We start from the raw sequence: 21950 nt of genomic DNA, 5'->3' as shown, positions 1-21950 counted from the left end.
ATTGTTATCGTCACACGTACACTTTTGTTTTAAAATGTCTTGGCATTTGATGCAACTAAAAGTTTTAAAAGCTTTAGACAAATTTCGTCTTTCAGGGTATGTACGTGTTGAAATGTTATAAAAAGCGTGAGCTTTGTCTGCAAAGTCTTATGTGATTTTATATAATAATAGAATGTAAGTGTTATGTAGGAATTATTATGTCACTTAACATGTCAAGTGGAAGACATTGCCCATGACACAGGGAATCCTAGTGCACTTTTTCACTAAACATCGTTTTTATCGTGTATCATAAAGTACTTTTCTTTCTTTCTTTCATTTATTATTTTATTTACATCAAACTATGGAAAGAGTTACCCAGAGGTAAATGTTGGTTTAATGCAAAGAAATCTCGGAGAGGTAAACAATTTCACGGCTAGTAGTTCAATTTAATTGGGATTGTCTTCTTTTCTGGTCCGAAACCGTCGTCAAGTGGCCTTGTGACAGCGAACAAATGATGCATTCGGAATCTCTGCGTTGGGGTTTTAGCATTCCTAAATAGCACTCGAACCTGATTCACTATTGACATGTCAAGTGAGGCGAGGATAGTGAGTGATAGAGGTACGAGGAGGCGATCGTGTTCTAGATGTCAACGCTGTTCGATCTATGTACGTTTGTGTGGGTGGAGACGTGTACACGGTATTACATGGCTTTGCTGGAGATCCCTCAGAATATCTATGCCTATGTGCGATATCAAATGAACGCAATATACATTATTCAATATCGGACGCTTATCTTACACCGTGCATGTCTTAGGTAAACAACTATTGATAACCATTGCTAATTTGAAAAAACCATTCACTGTATATTCTTAATTAAAACCAATTGAATTTTTTACGATAAAAAGTAAACCAATCAAGAAGTCCTAATTAAACATTGTGGGCTGTCTTTGTCATGAATCACAAAAAAATCTCGATAATTCCCAAGTTGCTCCTGCGATTTCAACTTTACGCGTTTAAGAACTTTTAAATTGAATTAAAAGTCATTGATCTGATATTGTTTAGAAGTTTCAACTTCGGATTAAACTCGTGGAATAACTGCTTGTTTAAATACTCTGTATACTATCTAAGACGCGAGATACTTGCAGACAAATGAACTCGTGCTAATTAGTCGCTCTTAACTTAATAACTTTGCTAATTTAAATCGGCAAAAAATACTGCAAGTAAAGTCTTATTCTAAAAGATGTACTCTCCCTGTCCTTCGAGTCCCCGCGCCAATAAATGTAGGTGGGTATTTAGGAGACTATTTACTGTGCGACACTCCATTCCCCGACTCCACTAATGCTCTTAATTATTTTTGCCAGTGTAAGCTGTTTTTCTGACGGGAGAAATGCAATTGCTACATTTTGCATTACGCCCCTCCCCGCCACGCCGCGTCGCTCTCATTACGAACCCCGCTGCCGTCCGCCACGGCTGAGATCTCAGAATAATTAGACTTTAAATCAAGTGTACCAAAGCGGTCAACCGCTCGAATGTGGTATGAATAGTCAATCGTCATTAAATTGTTCAGCTTTGGTAGTCTAATGCGGTCGAGCAATAGAGAGCTCGGCTTAAATACAGAAGGGGTCGTACTTATGTCTTTTTTACAAATCTCACTGGTTGCTTCAAGTGATTTACGGTATCTCTGTAGCCTCGCTGCCAGTTTCGGGATTACGTAAAATAGAAAATCTTTCACACTTGTAATAGTAACATCTAATCAATCTCTCTTAAGCGATAATAGAATATTTGAGAGGTCATACTAATTTAATTTCATTATAGAACCTTTAAAGCTTTTGTTTACTTAGTTTAAATTCATTACGGCATATTACACTACCGCGTAGCGCACAAAAGACGCAAATTGAATTAGCCTTTTACGCTTTGCGCTGCTATAATAATAGTGATTGTTATCATAACAATGTTCACTACAAAAGGCAGTATGTTTCGCTAAAATTAAAATCCGGTTATGTGTGAAACAACAATAAAATAAAATTAATATATACCAGTGATGTTCGCTTCAAATTTAAGCAGCGCGAGATTTAAACGGCAGCTTATATTTCGTAGAGACCTAGGTACGTAATTATGCTGTAGTTCGTAGCCCGTAGCTCGTAGCTCGCTACGGTCGGGCACAATGTGCCAAGTCGCTTATTCGCGTAGTCGTGGTTACTTGGCCTCTACCATCTATACCCTTGTAGAAATAGTGAAAAATTCCATATTTTTAACATAAAAAAATATTTTTACACTGATAACATTGTGTAATAATAAAAATAAATCAATGGCCCTACAACCTTTTTGGGTCTGGGCCTCAGATTTCTGTATCTGTTTCTTGATCATTTGTCAATCTAATGGGCAAGTGGATGATCAGGCTTCTGTGCCTGACACATGCCATTTTTTCGGTCTAAGTCAAGCCGATTTCCTCACGATGTTTTCCTTCACTTTTCGAGCGATTGTTAAATGCATTCATAAACAGAAAGTGCATTGGTGAACAACCGGGAAATGAACCCAATACTGCTCGTAAACATTGTACTAATAAAGAAATTTATAATTTAATAATATCTTGTTTAATAAAAAATATAGTCCAGAATTTTACGTCAGATATCAATAACATTGTTCGAGCGAAGTGCTCCAGATTAGGAGTGGGAAATGTCATCTCCTTGGGGATTTCAATCTAGATTCTTTTATTAGATGGTAATGTTCTCGCTTCAATACTTACCTAATGCGTATATTTCACATAAATATCTTTTGCAATATTTATTTATAATACATTTAATAATCTATATTCAAACTACACCCTCGCAAAATACTAATAAGGTTGCGTAAATCGAGTTCTGATTATCGTCTCATGTCTATCGAGTTCCCCTACTAATCCCTGTGGTCTGAGTCAGCACCTCGGTCGGCTGCCCCTACTTCCTGTCACCTTTGCTGCTTTCAGTTGATTTCATTCTTGTACGCAAATGTCATAGTTAATTTTATACGAGTACAACTTTGCATCTAATCTAGTTACATTTGCACGTTGTCACACTTGGATGTGGGTCATAGCGTATGTAGTTTTTAACTCGTTCTAAGTACTTTTGTGACGAGTTCTCATTTTGTAAATTGCATTACGCGATGGCCTTGCATTAACTATTCGCTGAGTTTTATTTTGAAAATGCATTCAAATATTTATTTAATATCGTGGTCAACTTTGCCTAGTTACAAATATTTAATTAAATATCCAAAAAAACCTTAAATCATTGACAGCATGGGTCCACATTATATCAAACATAACTTCTACTTTGGAACTAGAAAAAACTTACTAATATAAAACCACGATTCATAAAGATTTGAATTTAATTAAGCAAACCTTCCAAAGCACTAAACAGATAATTAATGTGCAAGCCAGCGGCAAACATGAAACGTTACACAATATAACTGATTAGGCCACAAGATCGCGCAATCAAACCGATTCCCGTTTAATAAGCATACCACACAAGTAATAAATCAGACAGATTTGATTATTTACTGCCGGCTACCACGTTCTGCTATAGGATTAGGTTAGATTTCCTGAATTAGCGCGTACTATGATTGTAGATGCCGTACCGTCTTCCAGGGTTGGGAGACTGCAGTTTTATTTAATATTCAAAAGGGATTTATCACTTAAAAACTGAGTTTAAAGATTTATTATTATTATAATGATTAGTAAATTTGAGTTTTTTAACTAATATATTTTAGATATTTTTTAAGACAGTCTTTGCCAAGCACCTGCACTATGTGTAACCAGCTGCCCACTGCAGTATATCCAAACGAATTCGATTTAGGGTCCTTAAAAGGCCGGAAACGTACTAGCGAAGCCTTTGGCAATGTGTGTCTATGAGCGGCGGTATCACTTAACATCAGATGAGCCTCCTGCCTGCTTTTAACTTTATATCTCGTATAGTACGATACAATAAATAAGTGTATTGTCACACTAAGTTCATAGTTAATTCATAGTTTCAATCCCAATTCAATCCCATTGTAAGGCAACGTATTCCTTATATTCTTTATATAATTTACATATACATTCATATCCTTACATATCATATTCAATACATAATATACATTATATATTCTCTTAATTAAAAGTACAAATGATTCGCAGACGTAATAATGAAATTAAACTGTAGCTATTGAATCTTCACAATAAATAATAACACAATTCGCACAGCCCTGAATATTACAGAACGTTGAATTCGCCCTAAATTCATATGATGATCCTTACTCGGCAGCGAGTGTCTGCCTGTGGCTATAACTTGCCAGGGTTTCAACTAATTATAATCAAGTACCTAGTCAGGTCAATTTGACTGCACTTGCCACTGTTTACGACGCTCAACTAGCAACTATTAAAGTATCTTCAATTGAATTCCTGGTGGATGGTCTTTGATTTAGGCTAGAGCTACGTTTAATAAATCTACCCGAAATTGGTTTTAATTATATTCAATCAATAACGTAATTCAAAACAGATTTTCTGTATCAGTATTTATACGCAAGTGACGCAAATTTAAAAAAAAAATGCTTAGCCCGAAGAAAATAAATGACGTTATTTTAAATCAAAATTATTATTAACGCTTACATGTTGGAAATGCAACGCAAAATGTCACTAGAAGTATTGATTATTCAACGTCAAAGAAGGGTGCGTAATAAAACACGAAGTCGAAGTATGGATTATACAGTAAGATGCCGTTATAAATACTTCATAGATTTAAGATGTGAATGAAACAGTCGGTACATTTGAACGAATGATATCTCGTTTTTGAATTCCCGTCTAATATAATATTAAATTTGATTGGAGTGCAATTTCAAAATATCACGCACTAGTTAAAATGTAGATATCACATAGAATAGAAGCAAATGTTGATGGAAATCAGCGCTATTTTCGTTCGCACGTGGAATTTTACAAATCGAATAAAAATGCCGGGCTGTTTGACAGTGGATTTTAGTGAAAAACTAAAATCAACTATTTTCCTCTTATCGCCGCCGGTCATTCGTTGGATTTAAGCTCGACCTGACACTATTAAGTACCTGAATACTCGCTAGTTCACGTAGGTGTACCCAAAATGATTTTTATTCAAATGGGTGTGTTTTTGTAAAAATATATTTGTTATCTGTTGAAAATTTCAACAGAAATAATTCGTAAGCTATTACAATAAAATACGAATTTAAAATTTAAAAAAAACCATTTTGTGCTGTACAGGTCAGATATTGTCACCGATAAATTAAAACATGACCTGTATGTTTGACGTTATTCTATTTATCCTATTTAAGATATTTTATTTTTTGTGCTTCACCGTTGATGTGAAATTCCCTACTTTTAAATTAGACTATATCTCGTAAAAAGGTGTAATTCTTCTAATATAAACGAGTTTCTGAATTGACAATTGCTGAACCATATATTGTTGCACGTTAAATCTTTAAACAATATACAATTTTGGTTGAAGATAAAGTTATATAAAAATATAGGCATTCATTGCGTACCAACGCATATGTTATAAATTAACTGAGATTAATAGGCAAACTGATGAGTCTTATGGGGCCTGTCATAGGTGTCATTTCAATCGTAAATTCCCCGTTCAGTATTGTAACATGGATTTAGTAAAGCTCTCATTTCGCGTTACCATCCACGCAAGAATGAACTGTATTACCGAACAATAAACTTAAATTTTGCCTATTAGAGTTTATTTTTGTAATTTGATAACTTGCGGAGTATCTTCCTAATTCCTCTAATAACGTATATTCGGAAATAATAAACGCTTTCAAATTTGAATCATATGATAGACATGAACACTGCTGACTCGCATACTAACTTATTAAATGTTTGACTACAAACATTGACGATAAATTTTTGTTAATATAGATTATATTAATTAAAAGTAAATAATAAATGTTTAAATTTCACGTATATTTAAAGTACTATTTAAAGAAAGAAAGCACTTACTACACAATAACAGGATATTTCGGTAAAATAAAGTGCACTAGGATTCACTGTGTTGTAGGCAGCCAGCCTCTTCCTTTTGATACGTTAATTGTATTTTACTTCACGATTACTACATAACAAATAAAAATTAATTAAATTATTATTGCATAATAGGAATATACTCATAAAACTGAATTCTATCACTCCTTTATTGTTCAAAGTAAGTAATTTATATGAGATGAGCTCAGTCTGTAAATTTATTTTAAAATCTTTATGATCATTTTTCTTTTGCCTCGTCATTAACTCTACTAAGTTTAGACATTAACTCTAATAATAATATATATAAATATTAATTGTGACTCAATTAACTCTTGGATTAGTTTTGTTTATACACATAATTGTTCATTTGTATATTTTTTCATTTAAAGTTTTATTTTAATAATTATTTATGCACTTCTCGTTCTTTTTTATTGTTTCATATTAGGATTGCCTGGAAGAAATCGCTTGTTACCGATAAGGCCACCCGTTGCCTAATTACTTATGTTACCTGTTTTTTTATATGTATTCTTTTGTTAAAAGTAAAGAAGTGTAAATAAATAAATATTTTCTGTATCAGCATTGGACAGGTTGACAAAATATTTATTTTATTTTATTAATATTATTATTAGTAATCTTACAGATAACATAGACATTATAAAACAAAACACTTAGTCAATACAGAAAGCAAATAATAATTAATATTTTAAATTACTACTTAAACAAAATCAGTCTTCCCGCCTCTAAAACACATCTTCTATGGTGAGGTGGAAAATATTATTATATTTACAAAACTATGTTCAGTTATTGTTTTTTTTCGAAATTATCTATTATCTCTTTAAGAAAAAGAAAACTTTATAACACATAATAGGAGCCTCACCTCTATTAGGTCGTGAGGCAGACACACTTCTGAATCTGTGTCATTGATAATTTAAAGGCTGTTTATCTATACAATATAAATGTGACCGTTAAATCTATATAAAGAAACTATATTATTTTGTCTTCAAACCTTTAAACCAAAATCTATTTGAATGCTGGTTAAATTCGAAACATTCTGAACCTTTTTTAACCATTACTACACGAAGTCTGAAATCGAACTATTACCAGAATATTCCAAGAAAGTCTCGCGTATTTTATATTTACGTCGTGTTTTCAAAATCTACGGCAACAAGTAAATCGTTCGAATTGAAATTCCAACTTTATGGATAGAATTTTAAAAGCATTATGTCATAATTTTTATAACAAAGTCTCTTGTATATGTATGTAACTCCCTTATAATAATTTTAAGCCAATCTTTTTTTATTAATAACATAAGTCTCGAACCTTGGAGGGGGCTTGGGCTCATGCTTTTACGGTTCCCAGTACGACTTGCTTGCATTGCATGGTAGCACGGGTGTAGGCCCACCCTACCACATCCTTGTGATGGGTAGGGAGGCGTGGTCTTGGGTGTAGCGCAAGTCGCTGAGATCCTCAAGGCAAGTCTGGTGGTCTAACCTTCCCGAGGTTACCGACCCCGTTCTTGGTCTATTACCCTATGTAATAGACGCAACTAAAACCACCAGGCGAACCATTGCAGGGATGGAGAGGTCATGTCCCTGCAAGTTCATCGTCCAAAACAACAGGACGATGGACAGTAAATGACCTCCCGCGTGTTTGTGCCGTGCGCGGGGACCCGTACGGGGGGATGAAGGAGTCCTGGTGGTTGAGTGTAGCAGTGCGCCGGTTAACAGTTGTGCACTGCACACAACACACCTCTTTGGTCCGGATTTCTCCTCACACGGGAGGCCATGGGTTAGCTACCCTTGGTCAACCGGCTGCGGTATCCCGTAAGAGGGCTACCAAGCGAGAGTCGGGGTGTGGGGGGGGGGGGGGGGTCGGCGCAGCACGGGACTCGGGGTGAGTTTGCTCCATCGTCTCGTGATGCGAACAGCTCCGTACTTCCTTGCAGCGTGCGGACGCGTCTGTCTGCCCACGCCCTGGCTCTATACCGAAGGAGTAGCTCTGGCGTCTACCTGCTGAGTAGGAGACGTCCCCGACTGAGGACTCCGTGGCGGGTGGAGAGCTCTGACGGTGAAATATTTCCTTTTACCTCATGGATAAAGAGGCTCAACAAAATAACGAACAAAAAACTAAGGGTTGCGTCTCAGGACGAGTCACGGTGCAAGTCACTAGTGGCACGACACTGTGATGCCCCTGCAACTCGCACCGTGATGCACCTATTCGGGCAGCGTCTAAGCTTCCAAAGGAGAGGGAAGCGACTAGGGTTACGCCAAGCCGGGCTGCGCCCAGGACCGTACCCTCTCCGACTGGATCAATAACACCACCGCACAGGAACGCGACCACCGTTGCGGCCGGGTCAACTGTGCCGGCTGAACCAAAGAAGGCCACTCCGTGCGATGCAACAGAACTGTCTGCGTCCGAAGGTGAGGCATCTGCGGTAAGACCGATGCGGAAGACCGAGGCTTCAACGGAGGATTCGTTCAGTGCACCATCCTCATCTATGGACATGACGGCCCTGAAATCCGCAATTCAGGAGCCAACCATGACCACAGTTATGAGTGCATCAAAGAGGCGACGGCTCAAGAAAGCCAGAAGAGCGGCGGATCAGCAGAAGCTGGCAACCAATGCTCAGAGGCTACTTGAGGCCCCAAAATCCACCCCTGGAGCCTTAAAGGCATCTGGGGGAAGGAAAGGGGCACCGAGGCCACTAGGGTCTAATGCCGCGCTAAAGCCAGACGGCTCTAAGCACGACAAAAACCCTAACAATCCCAAGAAAACTAGAGTCAACCAGGAAACGAAGGGCCAAAAACGCGAATGGCCAGAGGATTCCGTGACACCAACGAGCCAACGAAAAAGGATTAAACCTAATAGACCCCGAACGGTGGGAGGGACCTCGGCCAGTTATGCGGAGGCCGCAGCATCGTACAGGAATAATGAATTCTGTGTTGCTGTGATGGCTCAGCCCTTCCTAGACATGACGCACGAACAGGCGGAAAATATCCGCCTACAAATACAGGGTAAGCTTCACGATGAGCTCATGGCGGACTTTGAAGCTTCCCTAACAAAAGAACCCAACGACATCAGGTTCCGGGGTAAAGCGCACCACTCAGATGGTGTCCTCAAAATTTGGTGCGAGGACGCTTTCTAACTGAGCTGGCTGACCGGAGTCTGTGATGTCATCACTAACCCCATACCAGACACCAAGCTGGCTGTTCGGCCTCAATCGGCCATCCCGAAAAAGGTTCCCTGTCTCCTACACGTACCAGAGTACACTGGCACTACGGAGAATCTGATGAGACTGATCACGAGGCAGAACCGCCACCTTAACGTAAGATCATGGACCCTGACACATGCACGCAGAACACAGGACCCAACTGGCGTGTCCCTCTTCTTTCGTGTGCCGGAGTCTGAGATAATAACGATAAAAGCCCAGGAAAGGCGCATATACTACCTACTGGGGAACATATATATCCGACTTCTAGATAAAGAGGAGTCCTCAGTGGTAACTCCCGCCCAACCTCAAACAACAGCCTGTACATCGGGGACGGCGACATCGGGGCCGGTGCCTCCCACGTCTGAGACGGGGAAGACCGCGGACAACCGAGTCGAGACCCCCATGGAGACGGCACAACTAACCTCGGATGATGAGTTATTTCAGGAGACAGGGGGGAGTGAACTCAGCGACAGCTGTCTGCGCTCCTCCCCTACGCCGGACTGACTTTGTCCAAGCAAACCTCCAGCACAGCCAAACAGCGTCGGCTTCCCTGCGCAGACTGCTGGAGACCAACCTCAAGACCATTGCTGCGATCCAAGAGCCGTGGATCAGGAATGGCAAGATATGTGGACTGGGTAACACCGGTAACACCGCGAGAAGGCGATTCAAAAAACTACTACGTATTAGGAAGCAGGAGTGAGTCTAAAGTGACAAACCACTCGATCGGCTGCATTAAAAAACCTGACAATACATTTACAAAAACAGATGAAGAAACTTGTGAACTACTTCTGGCAACCCACTTTCCAGGCTGTATAATTGCTAATGAGCAGACAAAATGATCACGTATGAAAAGGTAGCATGGGCAATCAACTCGTTCCTACCATTTAAAACGGCCGGCTTGGACGGCATTTTCCCTGGTCTACTGAGATGGAGTGGGAACTTAATAGTAGACTATCTTGTCTCAGTCTTCCGAGCCTGCATAGCACATCGCTATATACCTCTGAAATGGAGGGAAGTAAAAATAATATTTATCCCGAAACCAGGAAGAGATGACTATACCCAGGCAAAATCCTTCAGACCCATTAGTCTCACCTCATTCCTTCTTAAAACGCTAGAGAGGTTGGGGGACCTGGAGATACGCAGTCGGGTAACCTTATCAGAATTCCTTCATCCAAATCAACATGCCTATAGTTCCGGCAAATCAACTGAATCATCACTACACAGCGTTGTATCTCGCATTGGCAACTCCCTGAAACTAAAGCAGTCAACCCTAGGCGCATTTATTGACATTGAGGGTGCTTTTGACAAAACCAATTTCACAAGCATTCGCACCAGAGCACTCGAGACATGTGGAGTACCATCGACCCTTACAGAATGGATCAACAACATGTTAAGACAACGAGCTATACAATTTACCGTGAATACCACCACACGCGGTATTGTCAGTAGAGGATGCCCACAGGGTGGTGTCCTCTCGCCGCTCTTGTGGAATCTAGTGGTAAATGAGCTCATCATAAAACTCAACGCTATCAATCTCTACACTGTGGGGTGTGCGGATGACATAGCAATCCTTGTATCGGGGAACTTTGAAAGTATCTGTCAACCCATCAAAAACAGAACTGATCCTTTTTACTAACCGAAGAGCCCTTGGACCGCATAGACTACCAAAACTCTTGGACACAGAATTAAAACTAAAAGAAAACACGAAGTACTTAGGTGTGATTCTAGACAGTAAACTGCTCTGGAATAAACACCTGGAATACAAGCTAAGCAAGGCAACGATTGCGCTTTACCAATGCAAAAAGATGCTTGGCGTGAAATGGGGTCTATCGCCTAAGATTACTTTATGGCTATACACTGCCGTAATCAGGCCAATGCTAGCTTACGGAGCCCTGGTTTGGTGACCGAGAACAGAGCTCCAAACGGCAGTAATCAAACTTGGACGCTTCCAAAGGCTTGCGTTGTCCACTGCAAGCGGCTGCATGAAAACAACGCCTACTGCAGCTTTGGAGATAGCCCTACAAGTTTTGCCTCTGGACCTACACATACAGCAGGAGGCGGCACTGGCTGCCATCAGGATGAAGGTGCTGGATCTATGGGGCAAAAATCACTACAGCACACACACAGCGATTCTTAACAGGGTGATAGAGTACCAACCTCTATTAGCCGCTCCATGTGATAGGATCGCAAATCAGAACATACTTAACAGAACATACCATGTGCAAATGAGGAATGTGATAGATCACCCCTGAATGAGCTGCGCATATACACCGATGGCTCAACAACAGGTTGTGGCTCTGGAGCTGGCATATTCTCTCTTGATCTCAATATCAACATACACCTACCCTTGGGCACATACAGCTCGATCTTTCAGTGCGAATGTGTCGCTATAACTGAAGCAGCCAGAGCCGTGCAGCGGTTAGGAATTAATAACTTTTGTATTAAGTTCGTATCCGACAGTGCGTCTGTGCAGACCGACAGTAGACTGATACTGGAGTGTCACGATGCACTGGAGGCAATAACAGACAGACTGACAAACAGAGTTACCCTGCAGTGGATCAAGGGACATAGTGGATCACTTGGCAACGATGCTGCCGATGAGCTTGCGAGAAGAGGTTCGGAGATGAGGCCTGCAGGTCCGTATCCGCTCCTTCCCTTATCCTTCTCGCAGGTTTGGCGAGCCTGAGTATGCCAGAGATCCACAGAGCTCCAACATCAACGTTGGTCACAAGGTGCGGGCTGCAGACAGTCCAAAATGGCTCTGCCAACCGACAGCTTACCAAACAACTTCTAAACTTGAATAGAATAAATCTGAAAACAATGATAGGGACAATTACGGGTCATTGTCTCCTTAATAAACATCTTTATGTCCTAGGCGCGACAGACAGCCCCCTGTGCAGAGGCTGTTTCAGCGCAGAGGAATCAGTCACCCACGTAGTCCTGGAATGCGAGGCTGTGACTAAGCAACGTGTAGAAATCCTCGGAACAGTGAGGTCGCTCCGTGAAGCCTGCGAGGTGCCCAGGAGACTTCTGTGCTTCTGGAAGGAGTTAGGCTGGCTTAGTTAGCCAGGACTTTACGCACAATGGACCTATTGAGCGTCTAAGTGCGGAAACAGAGTCCACACATACATACATATATAAGTCTCGAACCTTAACAAGGGCAAGATCACAACCCCAGCACATGCTCTTGAATGGGTTGAACCTGAGCGGGTTGGAAGACACCTTTACTAATTACTATAGTTAGAGAATTGTGAGTTGTTCCGATATTCCTAATGGCTTATAAAAAGTAAGACGGTACAGTTCTCTATGACCTAGATATTCTAGTTCATCAAACCTCAATGACTTATTATTCTAATCATCCTGGTACTCAAATAAAATATTGATAACTATAATAAAATATAATAATGGCCATTTTAAATATAAATAGGATTCTAAAACGAGTAATCCTAATTTTTTTACATATTAATAAACCAACCGAAAGTTATCGAAATTTAGTAGTTAAATATAACTAGTTTAGTATTTTATTATTCAGTGAAAATGGTTAACCAGCGTTGCCCCTAGAAACATTCCATTCGGTTTCAACATTCAATAGAGTTGAGTGAAAAATATTCTAGCTTGCGTGATCAATACTAATGAATTTTTGCGATAGCCGTTTACATTTTCTGTTGGTATTCATATTTTCATTAACGCAATTACAACCAAGAGTAGTATACAATAAAAAATGTAAATGTTATTACAATAAGCTTAAGACAATTCTTTTGTTTTTAAATTATGAATATATAGTTTTTTTATGTAATAGGAGGCAAACGGGTAGGAGGCTCCCCTAATGTTGTGTTATACTGCCGCTCTTGAACACCTACATTGCCAGAAGGCAAGCAAGTGTGTTGGCGGCCTTTTAATAATTGGTTCGCTCATTTCTTGAAGGACGATAAGTCGAATAGGTTCGGAAATACTTCAGTGGGAAGCAGGTTTCACATAGTGGTGGTGCCGGGCAAAAACTGCCTTAAGAAACGCTCAGTTGTGGAACAACGGACATCGAGGTGATACGGATGATATTTTGTATTCTGATGTGATGCCCGATGATAAAACTCAGACAGCAGGTATTAGTCCGATCAAATCCTCTGAACGCTCTCCATGGTAAATGCGGTAGAAGATGCCGAGAGACCCTAGTCAATGGTACTATCTACCAGGCGCCAAGATAAATCTTAGATTAGCGCCAGTGCACTTGAACCCAATAGTTTCTAATTAAGAATTGAATATTTTTGTTTGTATGATCGTGTTTGCTACCTATAAAATGTTTCTTTGTTTCATAACTGATGTGTGTTCATCTTGCAAATATCACCTATTCACTTAATACTTCTTTATATATTTAACATTAATATTTTTTAAGAAAAATACCATTGGAACTTATTTATTATTATTATTTGGTTTATTTTTGACATGTATACATAGATTCTTGTATCTGTCATATAATGTAATTAACGATACAATTATTACTACAATAAAGCCTATATTTTTATACGTTCCAAAAACATAAATATGTTTTATTCAACGGGAATGGACAAGTGCCGAAGTAGACATGAGAATAAATTGGTTATGCCAAAACTTAATCTAGAAATGTATTGCAAAAATTTGTATCGCAATTATGGTTTGTAATAATTTACCAAAAACATTAAAAGATCTTCGTACTAAAGTTTTTAAAAATCTACTAAATTTAAGACTTATTTGAATATTCACTATGAAATATATGAATATTCTATTATTGATGATTTAAGTGAAACATATTCATAATAATAATGTCATAAAATAATATAAGAATTGAATATAATTATATGATTCATAATGTAATGCAATATGTAACTTCTAAGTAAGATTCTGCTTTTTAAGACAATTTTGCACGCTATCATATGTGGCAGAATATGCCACATATGATAGCGTGCAAAATTGTAATTGTACCATATTCTTACGAAAAAAATATTATGACAGTATTTATGTATAATACTTTGTTTTGCCCGAGCAATCTATATATTGAAACAAATTTATGTACAGTTTTCATTTCATGGATTACAAAGTCCGTTCAATCATTTCGTTACGGAATTACGTGCTGAACTCACGGACACCCCAAATGTTTTCTCTTGCATTTAAATCACACGGAACAAAGCCTTCAGAAACATCCAACGTTGAGTTATTCAAGTATTTGTTCTTAAGGTAAATGCCTCTTACGAACACCTACATCTTTGATTTTATATTGTTCCTATTGTTATGCCGACTCACTGTTGTAAGCCAGTAGGCGTTAAATGTCAACTTGAAAAAGTTAATTGCGGTTAATATTTATGTCGAGGTATAAAGGTTACTTAAAATGCCACTAGACCCCTGGTTTTAATGGTGTACAAACTGCACTATAATTACCTTCTGTGCGCCTGCGTATTTCATAAGTGTCTGACATTCTTTAGTTTGCCACATAGTGTTACTAACAATGCCTTTTCATAGTGCTTAAAAGCAATGCAATTTGGTACATTTAAATGAAACATATTTTACCTTTTATTATTTTACAGTTTTTACCTGGTTTCCATTTAATTGTCACAGTTTTACTGAGCTCAAAAGGACATCATCTGTGTTCTTATGTTTATGATAGAGCAGCGTCATCAATAATTAAAACGTATCTAGTGTACGCAGATTTGTAAAGGTTTGAAAAACTAAACAATACGAAGAATCGCGGCACTGTGGCACAACGTGTGGGCCGGCACTCTGGTAATTATATTGATAATATCATAAAAAAGTTTTTATCCCCTGAACAAATAACATTCACATAATTTTAACCTATGCGATAACATACATTTTAACTATATATTTTTTTATAAGCAGCCAGTTATTCAGGTTGTTTACGCACAGGCCACACCTTGTTGTTTCCACTCGTCTCGTCGTTACACGAGCCGATCTTCACCATCCTTCTCACAGATCGTCTTTCCATTCGTTTATTGACGGCCATTAAAATATTACATATTAAATGTAAAATATATATTTTCAACACAGAGAGATTAAAAATATCACACAAAGTATATTATTATTATTAAATAACAGGGTGGTACGACCCAGTATGCAATGCCTACACAATATAATAACATTTCTTGTACACATAAGTGATCCTATGATCGCTTTTGATTTGATATTGACAATAACATCCCACAATTCCTATATTGTTAAAAAGTTTAACTGTATTCTAAGTTTTGAAATCAATAAATATATTCCAAGTTTGGGTCCCACTTTAAAAATTTCGCTAAGTTGGTGGGAAATTTTGAAAAATATGAGAGGGTGTAAGGTCGAACAAGTTCGAAGAGGAATAGGTCCCTCGGGAGCTATGATGAATCTTACACACGCTTTATCGCTTTGCATCGAATAGAAATCTTTTGGCGGTCTTTAGCCATCTTTTAGACACAATTTATTACTTTATCGACAAGAGAGTAAATTTGATAAAAAATAAGCCTCCATTCACGAAATGTTACATATCTTCGCCCTACGTTCCAATGCTTTTTGACGTACATACATTCTTTGAAAAAATAATTGAGTTTCTAAATGATCCATTCACGCAATATGGTAGTTATTCTTAGTTGAAATTGCTATTCTTATATTTATAGAACTGTGACTCCAATACAGGATACATTTTTAATTGTTATACGTCTAATATAACCTATATTGGACGTATAACAATTAAAAAACTTGTTTTGTAACAATTTAAAACTAAGAATTTTTGTCCAAGTTACAAGCTATAACGATGCAAGGAACGAAGAAGGTATCAAATAGCCAATCTTCAATGTGTCTTCATCCTTCCGTGTAACATATCATAATAAAAAAAATAGTTTTTGGGCTCAGATTTCCGCAGGTCTTCTGTACCTGACACATATTGTCCATAAATGGTGGTTGCTTGACGATGGATATCTAAGATAAATTCACAAGTTTAACCGCTGGGTTAAGGATTTCGTATAAAAATGATACGTGACCTTGGGAGTTCTCTCCATTAAACCTCTATCGAAATTTAAAGTAGGTTTCAAAGGGACAACTATTCGTGCAGTTTTTTTTATTGGTGTTAACATTAGCTATATTAAGAAGTTGCTTTTTTATTTATTTACGTCGAGTACGGGTCGAGACAACATAATTATAGTCATAAATACATGGTTCTCTGGGCAGTCCTGATAAATAACCAAATATAAAGTATATATAAAGTAATTACTCAGAGAATAAAACTAAGAAAGCGTCTATAAACAAGATTTCTCGTTAATTTCTTTAGCGTGTCGAATTGAAAGAATAAAAAGTTCCTCTTGTTTCATTAAAAACTTTCCAGAAATTACTTAATAACATTTTCTTTCTCACAACAAATAATGCAAAGTAAACTTCACTATTTTCAACATCACTCAATAAAGAGTCCATCGCCATTTCAACTACAATCGCGTTTATATTTATAAATGTTAGCGATTTAAAAAAAAATCATATTGACAATCGTCTGATGTGCAGATCCTGAAATATCCTGTGATACATTCTAGTTACATTGTATCTGCCACTCCAATCTAGAGGTTAGCGCAGTGCAGACTGTAGACTAAGGTTTTGGGTTTAAGCCTCCACGGGGATTTAAAAGTAGAATATTTCTAAGTTATTTTGTTCGAATACATCTGATGAGCTTGTAAATCTGTCATGCTCTCGTGATGCTCCAAGTCAAATGGAAGGTCTAATCAGATTACAGTTTTAGATAAAATTTAATTGTTTATTTACACAAAATTATTCTTTGTATAATGTGTTCTGTGGAAACGCCCTGGAGTAAGCTGCAACATTGTTAATCTTAAAATAATTAGGATTCTTTGTCCGGAGACAATTTGAACTACGCTATATGCACTCTTGTTGATGGGACGGATTAATATCCTCTCATAATTTATTTAGTCTTACCCTTTCTCGCAGCGTCAGCACTTTGATAAGTTTTATTGTTATATTACTCCCGCTGTCTCAGCACAATAAGCTTCAAGTAAGAATTACGTAAGTGTCTCTCCAGTAATTTAGCATTCTGATTTAATTTCTATTATTTATTTGTTTATTTTTTATATTCAACCTACGTTCATTGACATTAGTGTTTATATCTACATATTTTTAAACACACAAAAAAACGAAGTATTTCCGAACCAATTCCTAAAAGGCCGGCAATGCACTTTCGGGCCTTCTGGCAATGTGAGTGCGGTGGTATCACTTAACATTAGGTAAGTCTGCTGCCCGTTTGCATATTACATAAAAAAATGAACACAAAATACGGTAATCAAGGAACTGAGTGAATGGATGGCCTCTTATCATTGCAAGCGATCTCTTCCAACCCAGTGACGTTTACTATAATGACTTTAGTAATACAGAGACGCACAAAAATAACAAAAATAACCTAAACTTAAGTAAGAAGACTAACGCATAAATCATAAAACAAATACGTTCTCGTATTAGTTTAAAATGTCAGCACTATGCCATAAAAGATAATTTTAATACATAAATATTTATAAAAGGTATAGCAAAGTTTATTTTATAACATTTTTATCACTTTATGCGGGTGACATTGAAAAATCTGAGGCATTAAAACTCTACGTGAATATTCTTTTCACTATAAAATGAAGGCGTAGAATTTTTAGAGAGAATATTGTGTCACCATTTTCTTTTCTATTTCACTAAAAGAAGTCGAGCGGAATTTGCAGTAGGTAACTCTGAGAGGTGCTACAGGCGTCGAGAGGCCGCCGGTGTGCAAAGTATGTGTTTGTTTCTCGCACTATGTTTATCCCCCGCTAGATAATTTAAAATGTTACAAACCAGTCATACAGTTTGTTATATCTGATATATATACATCTAACATTTATGTTATTGATATATGTGTGGCGGCTATATAAATATTAACAAATATTTTTGTAAAACTTTACGATAATCTAATCCTAAGATTTTTTCAAATAATTGTAAATTTGCTTTCAATTGATTTACGTATAAATAACGGTAGATACTGCAGGAAAAGACTGGCAGACTATTAGCAAAGAAGTCACTTGGAGAGGGTTGGAGGAGGCTTTCACCCAAAATTTTAATATAAATTTAATTTGTTGTTTCAAATGTTGAATTTCAGTTTACAAAAAATGTAATATATTTTGTCTATTAATGTACTTACTTGTTCTCTGTTTCATATATATCGTTTATCTACGTAATCTGTTTTGGCTTTCTGTATAGTCTAAGTGTTGAGTTTTATAATATGTAAGGTTACTAATAATTAAATTGCTAAATATAAATTTATAGGCTTTACAATTATGATATAAATTACGCATTATATCATCGATACTAATAAGTGATAATAACATGATAATAAGTTTAAAGTATTGTAAAAACATAAATAAAAACTTAGTTCGTTTTAGTTATACCGAGTTGTGGGTCTTGTTATATTCGAAACGATTTAAACTGAACAACTTCTGTAGTGGCGACCTGTAAATATTAATAAAATATTCCAGTCACGGTAAACCTGTAATCAACGTAAAAAACAGTAATATCTTTAGCTCCAGCCACCGTTGTATAAAAAATCTGCAGGCGAAACTTTTACATTAAAAGTTGCCAGTTTCAGAGTTCCGACGAAAGGCTCTAGTTGTAACTTAATATGCCTTCAATTGATCGAGTTTATTGCCGACGGAAAATTTCCAATTCAGATTGATATTTTTTATGTTTTTCAATTTCGGTCACAATTAGAATAATGGTATTGTATTAGACTCTGATTGAGCAACTTCATTTTATAAATGGAATTAGTTTTTCTACTTAGCCTAACGGATTTTATATGGCCATTATAATATAGAGCCCTTGACAATTTACATTACGTAAGTACTCGAAATTAATGTCTCTATAGCAGAGGTAAATGTAAATTTAATATTATATATTTAAATCAATTTACCTTGTAACAAGACTTTACTCGAACTATGCAAGCTTTAGATTGTACCACCATTTTGTATCATATTCTTGTAATTTAATTTTTATTATTCTTATTAAAATATGATTTATCTTCTACAGTAGAATCTGTACAATTATTTCGAATGTTAATACGTGTAAATTTCAAAGTTTTTACATGTTCCTGCGATTTTGTACTAACAAAACTGCGCATCGCGAAATGGATTAATGTTGACAAGAATGAGTAAGGATGACAAGTGTCGTGTTACTCGCTCGATTCACGGTGTCCTAAAAACGTGTTCGTACAAAGAAATTCGCGCAAGGCGGGGCGAGGCGAGGTCGTGCCGCCCGCAAGAGCCCTTCGCTTTGTTAAACCGCCAACAATGCCACTGAAGAACCATCTATTCTATACCTATTCGATGTTTCAACCAAGGATTAGGCTTTGAAAATAATTATCACGGGCTTTGTGATAAGTGTACTTGGCTTAAAGAGGTACCTGCGTTTCTGCTTAGTTTTTATTTTATTAACTTTCATATTTTGTGTAGAACATATACTTTTTATTCGTCTTCGTAACACGACCGGGAATAAGGTTTGATTTATGTTTAAGGTGGTTCTGAATTCCAATTTTGTAGTAACGAAGTTTATCACGTCAGAAGCTACGGATCTTGTCTTTGTATTGTCTGTGCTTCCTATTATTTATGTATTTATTATACAAAACATACATACATAATCTGTAAGGATATGGATTTCTAGTGGATTATTTCGAAAAAAATATAAGAAGATACGCAATATCGCATTATAAAGATGGTGAGAATGTCTCAAAAAGCATTCAGTATGCGTGATTTAAGAAGGATCGGTGCAGCAGCCTGGTTCTGGCCCTTGGTATCGCCAAACAACCTTGCCCTTCGCCGTCATACATATTCCCTAGGTACAAAAGACCCGAGTTCTGAAGAACACTTGGGTTTCTCATCACACCCCGCAAGATTTATGTATATAGTATGGCAAATGTAAGTCCCGTTATGTTTCTAATTTATCATACTTTATCCTAGTCCAGATATATCTGGATATAGTGTTTTTTTTGACATAATATACGAAAAAACAAGTCAAGTGAGAAGCTAAATGATTATAACTGCTGATAAATGGGTCGTATAACATTCAATATGGCTGACGTCGTGTGTAAAGAATATTACTATAATTCTGATTCGGATAATTTTTTGGCAAGGGTTATTAATGTAAGTAGAACACGAGCCAAATTGCATAGATTATCGTCGATTGTGAATTTATCAGCGGTCACATTTGTATGTATTTAAGACTCTAATTTGGCTAACTCTGTGACTTTTACCTTAGGTATATTTTAAATGAAATACGCAAGTGGATGTAATGAATTTCTAACATTATATTCTCAATTTATATGAAATTATAATTTTAAGGAATTTTTAATAAAGTTTCTAACAGAAGAGGTGGGAACATTGACACAGATTTTTTACTTAAAAGGGTTCCTAAGTCTTACAAATTATAATTTGTAATAATTGTCAAATGAATAAACACATTTTGATTATTATTATTTTATATCAAAAGTCCATAGATAGTTTTTGATTGTAAAGTTTTCTTCTTGAATTTAGGATAGATTGCAAATTACATAATCATCGAAAAATGTAACAAAATTGTTCTACTACACCTAAAACGTCTGATATTTTGATGACACGAATAACAGTTTCTTTGTTCAGTATTCGAAACACTGCTTTTTCCATAAAAGTGACTGAATTTCGTCCACATAATACGTTTAAGTCCTGCGAGCCAGGCCACAATGCTAGTTGGTATTCTTGCCGCATAGCACCTCCCACCAAAGCCACAGGTGCCAAGTTAGGCGTCACAGACTAACCACTGGTCTCTTTTTACTTCGTTAAATAGGTTTAAATGTACTTTTAAGCTTTAAGTATTACGGACTTATTATGGCTAATATAAATAGTTAAAAAATGTTTTGTCAAATATACTTAATTCATTCGTTTGTATAAAAATAATAAATACGATAAACTTATAAAAACCTCTTTATTTACCAAATTTATAGGTAAATACAAACATTGATTTTATTTAAATTGCTTTCTGCCTGAAATTCACGGAGTAACTTTGTTTAAAAGTTTGCTTACCTTATTGAAATATGTTAAATAAAATCCAAGATTTTAAATAAAGATTTTTTGATTATGTTGCTAAGGTAACCGTGAGCCACTTGTCGTAAGGGCAAGGGTGTGACGTGCTCTGACGTCATCATTACAATGTTAAGTACATTTCCTATTCCGCTCGCGTCGCCAACCACAAAATACAGCGTTTTGTCACGACAAATATGTCGACTTCGACAAAGCTTTCTGTTCATTTAGAGCAGGTGCCCAACGTACTCTTGTATTTATGTAGTACAACGACTTAGCTTTGATTATGTTACGAAAATTTAACAGCTTTCCTCTATAATAGTTATCACGTCTATATCGTTGGTTAAATAATTATTTGAATCAATTTAAAGTTTTCGTTCTTGTTTGTGTGCTTTAATGCAAATATAAATCAGTGGTGCTACAATCTTTTTAGGTCTGGGCCTCAGATTTCCGTATCTGATTTAATCTAATATCCGGTGATTTTTCAATCTAATAGGCAAGTAGACGATCAGTCTCCTGTGCCTGACATGTCAACTTTTTGGGTTTAAGACAAGTTGGTTTCTTCACCATGCTTTCCTTCGCCATTCGAGTGAATGTTAAATGCACACATAAAGGAAAGACCATTAGTGCACTACCAGAGCTCGAACCTATGACCTCAGGGATGAGAGTCACATGCCGAAACCACT

The sequence above is a fragment of the Pieris brassicae genome, chromosome 6 (assembly GCF_905147105.1).
Source record: "Pieris brassicae chromosome 6, ilPieBrab1.1, whole genome shotgun sequence".
Taxonomy (NCBI): Eukaryota; Metazoa; Arthropoda; class Insecta; order Lepidoptera; family Pieridae; genus Pieris; species Pieris brassicae.
This window is presented reverse-complemented; position numbering follows the sequence as displayed.